General features: G+C 37.5%; 1 protein-coding gene across 4 annotated transcripts in view; it reads left to right on the top strand.

Annotated features, from left to right (window-relative positions):
• Window positions 1-4,956, top strand: part of LOC122631951 (peroxisome biogenesis protein 1) — a 115,987-nt gene extending 111,031 nt beyond the window's left edge. The window contains exons 16-17 of one of the 4 annotated variants that reach the window (XR_006327792.1): window positions 2,674-4,254; window positions 4,652-4,956. The gene's annotated coding sequence lies outside the window, so the exon portion shown is untranslated. Of the gene's footprint in view, window positions 1-2,673; window positions 4,356-4,651 lie in introns of those variants that run through there. The other 3 variants (XR_006327791.1, XR_006327793.1, XM_043818209.1) reach the window with 3 other exon arrangements.
• Window positions 4,957-5,902: the final 946 nt, after the last annotated feature.

Raw genomic sequence — 5,902 nt, 5'->3', positions numbered from 1 at the left:
TTTCTTTCTCTATTTCTGTTCTGTCTCTAACTCTGTCTTTATGTGTCTCTCTCTCTCTCTCTCTCTCTCTTTCTCTCTCTCTCTTACGAAATGTCCCAACGATTCCTTTCTCCTCGTCTTCTCCTCCTGTATCCTTTTTTATTCCAATATTAGTTGCGGCAAACTTATCTTCCAAACTAACCGGACTTAATTATCACAAACGGTAATCCTCGTGTTCTTATTTTCAGCATAAATATAACAATAATGTTTCTTATAACAAATCTCATAATCGGATACTCATGAGGTATGACATGACAAGACGAACGAAATATTAATGATAATTAATCTTATTCGTATAATCGACGATGGAAGAAACAAATTCGATATAATTTCGTCAAATCGAAATCGATTTCCTGTAATATAAAGTTCAATCTCTATAGATGGGAAACAATGGAATGAAAATTATAAATAGAATAGGAGAAACAAGATGTCAGGTAAGTAGAGTAGAGTAGAATAGAATAGTACCTGGCACGCAGCATGTTCAACTCCAGCTTGGTTCCAGCCCACGGAACGATGGAGAGGGGAGAAGAGTGAGAGTGGAGGGGGAAAGGGGCGCTCGTGATGGTGGCCGATGGTATCACCCAACTTGAATTCGAGAGAACGCTCCTAAGAATGGAAGTAAGAAAGTGACTTCTTTTCTTCTCCTCCTCTCTCCTCCTTCTTCAGGACGTCTATCCTCCTCCTTCTCTTCCTTTTCCACCTCCACCACCTCCTCCTCCTCCTCCTTCTCTTCTTCCTTCTCCTCTTTCTCCTCCTTCTCCTCCTCCTCCTCCTCCTCCTCCTCCTCCTCTCGTACTTTCTTCTATGCGCGAACCTTTGAAACGGCTCGCTACGCGTGCAAAATGGTTGCTCTCGCATCGTTTTGCGCTTTTCTATGGTCGAACGATGAGGTTAAAGTGGAGAAAAGAATTTTTCGCGAAAATATATACCTATAACTATATATCTATATATATATATGTGTGTATATATATATATATATATATATATATATATATATATATAATGTGTAAATCTTTAACTCTCTATAAATTATTTAAACGATCAGCCCTCTTGAAAATTATCTACCGAACGAAATTATCTAGAAATGTTGGTTTTCTTTCCATTTTTGTTTTGTTTCTCTATTACCAAACTACCTACATAAAAATTTGTTACGTGAATGGAAAAGGGTTCACGTTAATGGCGTCACTTTGTGACGCGGATTACAAAAGAGTTTATAGAGCGTTCGATGTCTGTGTATCCTCTATATAGATAGATATATGTAGACACTCGATTCCACCCTCGATGGGTCCATCGATCGCCTCTTGTTTACTCCCAAGGGCCAATGAGGGTACATCGTCATAGCCGACGATTGGATTTCGAGTCTACGTCGATCTAATAATTTAATCGTTTCCACTTCACCCTACTTCGATCTAATCTCCATTCTTCGAGTTACGAAATTCGTGAATTCGCATACATTTCTTTATGGATTTTTTCTTTTATTTACTTATTTACTCGGTTTTCTTTTTTCATTTTTTTTTCTACAGAAATACAAATGTCAAATGTCAACGTTTTAATTAACATTAATTAACGATCCACGTATCTCCGTTTTGTTGCAGGTGTATATTAAAAAGAATCTTAACTCGTGAAATAAATGAAGTAAGAAAAATAATAATGTTTTATATGCGTTTTTAATTATCGAACAAGAAAAAAAAATGCGCTCTCATCTTAAAATATCTGTTTAGAAAGTTTAGATAGATAGATACTTACATACATACGAAACGTGCCAACGTTGTGAACGCAGTGTTTATCGTTGGAGAGATTTATTCGTTCTGACGACTACCCTTCGAGTTTGAACGCGAGGACGTGCACGTGCTTTCTCTCTCTCTCTCTCTCTCTCTCTCTCTCTCTCTCTCTCTCTCTCTCTCTCTCTCTCACTCGCTCTTTCTCTTTCTCTTACTCCTCGGGATATTGTTGTACGCGTCGTAGAACATGTAACGTATGAATATCTAATGCACCCCATCCACAATTAAATTCGGACAATATGTTTTGTTTCGGGAGGGGTAGAGGAACGTTCACCACCCTCTCGAACGAAGGACAGAGGGGTGCGGCTTTGCTCAGGGGGGTTCTTTCGCTCGAGGGAAGCTTGGCCCTTCTCCCTTTTGCCACCCTCCTCGACATTGAATAACACCCTAAGTGTAAATCTTACCGTCTGCATCTGTGTACCCACGTAGAGTACCCACGTCGATAATAAGTTTGACCAACGAGCGAATGTGTTTGTAAGATACTTATCAATATTAGATTTATCAATTTTCAATATTTTATTTCTAAATAAATGACGGATACTACTGCGTTCGGTGTACGTGTATATATATATATATATTTTTTTTTTATTGAAAATTCCGACACACGTTATTCACTTATTCATCGACCTATCACATTAATTACGATAGAATTGCAATTTGCGAGTCAAAATTCGATATAAAAAGGAAAAAAAAGGGAGAGAGTACAAGAAAAAAGAGAAAATCTAAACCACGTTGAAATATTTAAATTCCATAGTATTGTAAAGTTGAATGAAGACGATTGTGTGGTCACGCGTGACCCCAAACTCGTGAGAGTCCGTATTATCTGAGAAACTTAAGTATCGATCTTTTTCAGGTATAAAGAAAGAAAAAAAAAAGGAGTCTCCGTGGAGTTCTTCGACTCCTTCGCAGGAGGAGTTCGGTTACGATAGTAAGGAAGCGTAAAAGAAGTTTGGTTGGTTCCTTAGCTTCGTCGGAAGTCGTAGTTCGGCTTTTCGTGTCGAACGTTCTTCTAGACGTTTGGAAAGGTGGGGACAGCCGTGTCATCCTTGGGCCATTGTCCAAGGCGATTTCCTTTGGCACGTAGGATGCTTTGGAGGTGGATCGTAAAAGGTTCTCTGCTGGATAGTAAAAGACGGCCACCAGTTGGAACACCAGGTTCAAACTATCCACTGATCGCGCCCCCTACGTTCTTTCTCTCTTTTCTTTCTTTTACTTTTTCTTCTTTCTTTTTTTTCCTTTTTTTTTTCTTTTCTTTTTTTTTTCTTTTTTCCTTCGTTTTCTATTCGACAGGAAACACCAGCAGGAAACACAGAAGAAAGAAGAATAGCAAAGGAAGGAGAAAAGCCATCCATCCCTTTTTTCGATTCTCTGTTTGGTCAAGAGGAAACGAAAGAGACCCCTTATTATACCTGATAATTCGAAACCTAAGTCTTTTATTCTTCTTATTCTTTTCCCTTTTTCCATTCCTTTTTCTTCTCACTATGAAGCCGATCTTGAATGATCGTCTAAGCCGACTTGTCGCACGCTGATTGTCTTCCACTTTGAAGATGAGCAGGTGCCCTGAAAGGCACGACGATGATCAACAATGAACGGCCACCGGTAAGATTTACTTTACGAGAAGATCCATACCAAATTGTTGTTATATCGCACAGCTGGTGCCTATATGTTTAGCTCAAGATACATGCTTCTTTTCTTCTTTTATTTTCTATTTGTCAAATGAGATTAATATATCATCGGGACGAATAGAATTTTACCTATACCTGAATATACCTCGGTAAATAGAAATTATTCCGGAATACAGCGAACGACAATTTTTTCGACTCGAATTAAATTAAAACGGTATCGTTGATAAAAATGATATTTTTATTAAATATATCGATAGATATTCTATAGTTAAGTAGTTACTTATAGCAAGACAATTTTTTTTTAGGGTTGTATAGTTTTTTAAATCCATGCACGACGTTCACATTGACATTTGTAATATACAGATGTTCAAACTCCCGATAACTCTTCTTAACGACTAATACTCGTTTCAATGCCGTAGCTGCAAATAATTAATAACAGTTCAACGACGAATTCGAAAAGCAAGAAGCTGCGTGAGTAGTTGGATAGAATAGGACAAAAAGAGGAGAAGGGAAACGGGAGAATGAGAGAAAGGGATGGAGAGGATTGAGAGACAGAGAAAGAGAGAGAGAGAGAGGGAGAGAGAGAGAAAGAGATAAATAGAGGGCTCACCAGGGATAGAACTAATACCCAGCTAATACTAACCAGTAAGCCCTTTAAAAGCATCCGACGGAAACTCGAGGGTTTGAGCTTGGATATCATACCTCCTGCGCATCTACTTACATGCGAATTTGCACCTACAATAGGGACTTGATTCAATCCTGACCACTACTGTCCATTGGAGTCTGTGCTCGTTCTAATAGATACTCAGGTATCCATCTATATACTCCCCATATTTAATGCTAACGAAATTATCTTATAAAAGTTCAATCGATTCGATTATAATCAAATTATTATATGCGATTCTTTCTTCCTCTTTTTTTTTTATTCCATTTAAAATTACTATTAAAATAATTAAACCTTCGTAATTGTTTAACCTTCGTTTCTATAAAAAAAATATACCTGTTATTATATCTGTTACGATTATACTTTTTTACTATCTGTAAATATGATAAATGTTAAATATGAAGAAATGATCGAAGAAAAACTGGATCAGCTTTTGTTTTCTTTGTTCTGATTTGTTTTTGTTTTTTTCTCTTTCTTTTAATTTCCAGTCTTCGTATCAACGAATGATAAAAAAAATATTTGTTCGACTCTCCATCTTATAGGTTTTATTCTCTATTTCGCGCAAGCGTACAAGCCACTTTTTTTCTCTCATGGATAGATACTTAGGTACGTGGGATTGATGGATGAAAATACGACGACGCGAATCCAGAATACAGCGGTATCACCATCGACTGCTATTCCCAGTGAGGAATACAGAACGGAATACGGGATACATAGAGGAGGAATACAGGACGAATAGAAGACGGGCTCTCAAGCTTTTAGCCCAGGCAAATAAATCGTGGTTTGCGAAGGAGCCAACATTCGCGAATAAATCCACCCTCTCTCTCTCTCTCTCTCCCTCTCTATCTTTTTCTTGTATACATATACCTCCTACACACGTACCTACCTCCATACCCCTCTTCCACTTTTCGCGTCTCTACATATATCTCATACGACACCTCACGGATCTGACGTATGCCATCTGTGTCCACGTTAGAAAAAGACAGACAGACAGAAAGAATTTTCCACTATTACTTTCTTCCTTTCTTCTTTTCTTATACAATTTTTTTTCGATACAACGACAACAACAATACAACAACAAAGGTAAATAAATAAACAAGAAAGAAAAAACAGAGAAAAAAGAATTAACAAATAACTGCATACCTCTATCAAAAATATCTACTTAAGTATTTTTTTTTTCTCTATTTATTCCAAAAAATGGGATTATATTTAATAATAATAAATAAAGAATGAATGGTATACAATTGAATTTGTAATCTCTCTCTCTCTCTCTCTTTCTCTTTCTCTCTTTCTTTCTCTTTATCTCTCTTTCTTACTTCCTTTTTCCTGTACGATCGATCGATACTGAACATCGTCGAGTTGTACGCATCGTTGCTTATTAAAGAAAGGCAAGCTCATCCATGTTCCTTTCCTCCTTTCGGCAGGTGTAGGTATTCTTGCGCATTCTTCGTCTACGAAGAAGGCGCGAGTAAAAGAGGAAATCCAGGATAAGCCGAATTCAGGATTCGAGTTCTTTATAGTTACCTATGTACCACTCGGCTACCGGTCACCACATTTTCTCTCTTGCTCGCTCTCGCTCTATCTCTCGCTCTATCTCTCTCTTTTATTCTTTTTCTTCTATGCGCATCGATACGAATCCGTTCAGGACGAAATTAGACTCTTTCTTGTATCCTTCGAGATCCTCTTATACGTTCGTCTCGAAATTGAGCTTACGAGTTCGTATTTTTATCAGAATACATAAGTACTTACTACGCTCTATCGAAAGGTGTGATTCATTTCTTGATCCATTCTTC

The sequence above is a fragment of the Vespula pensylvanica genome, chromosome 9 (genome assembly GCF_014466175.1).
Source record: "Vespula pensylvanica isolate Volc-1 chromosome 9, ASM1446617v1, whole genome shotgun sequence".
NCBI lineage: Eukaryota > Metazoa > Arthropoda > Insecta > Hymenoptera > Vespidae > Vespula > Vespula pensylvanica.
The sequence above is the reverse complement of the archived record's forward strand: the minus strand, read 5'-3'. Positions and strand labels throughout refer to the sequence as shown.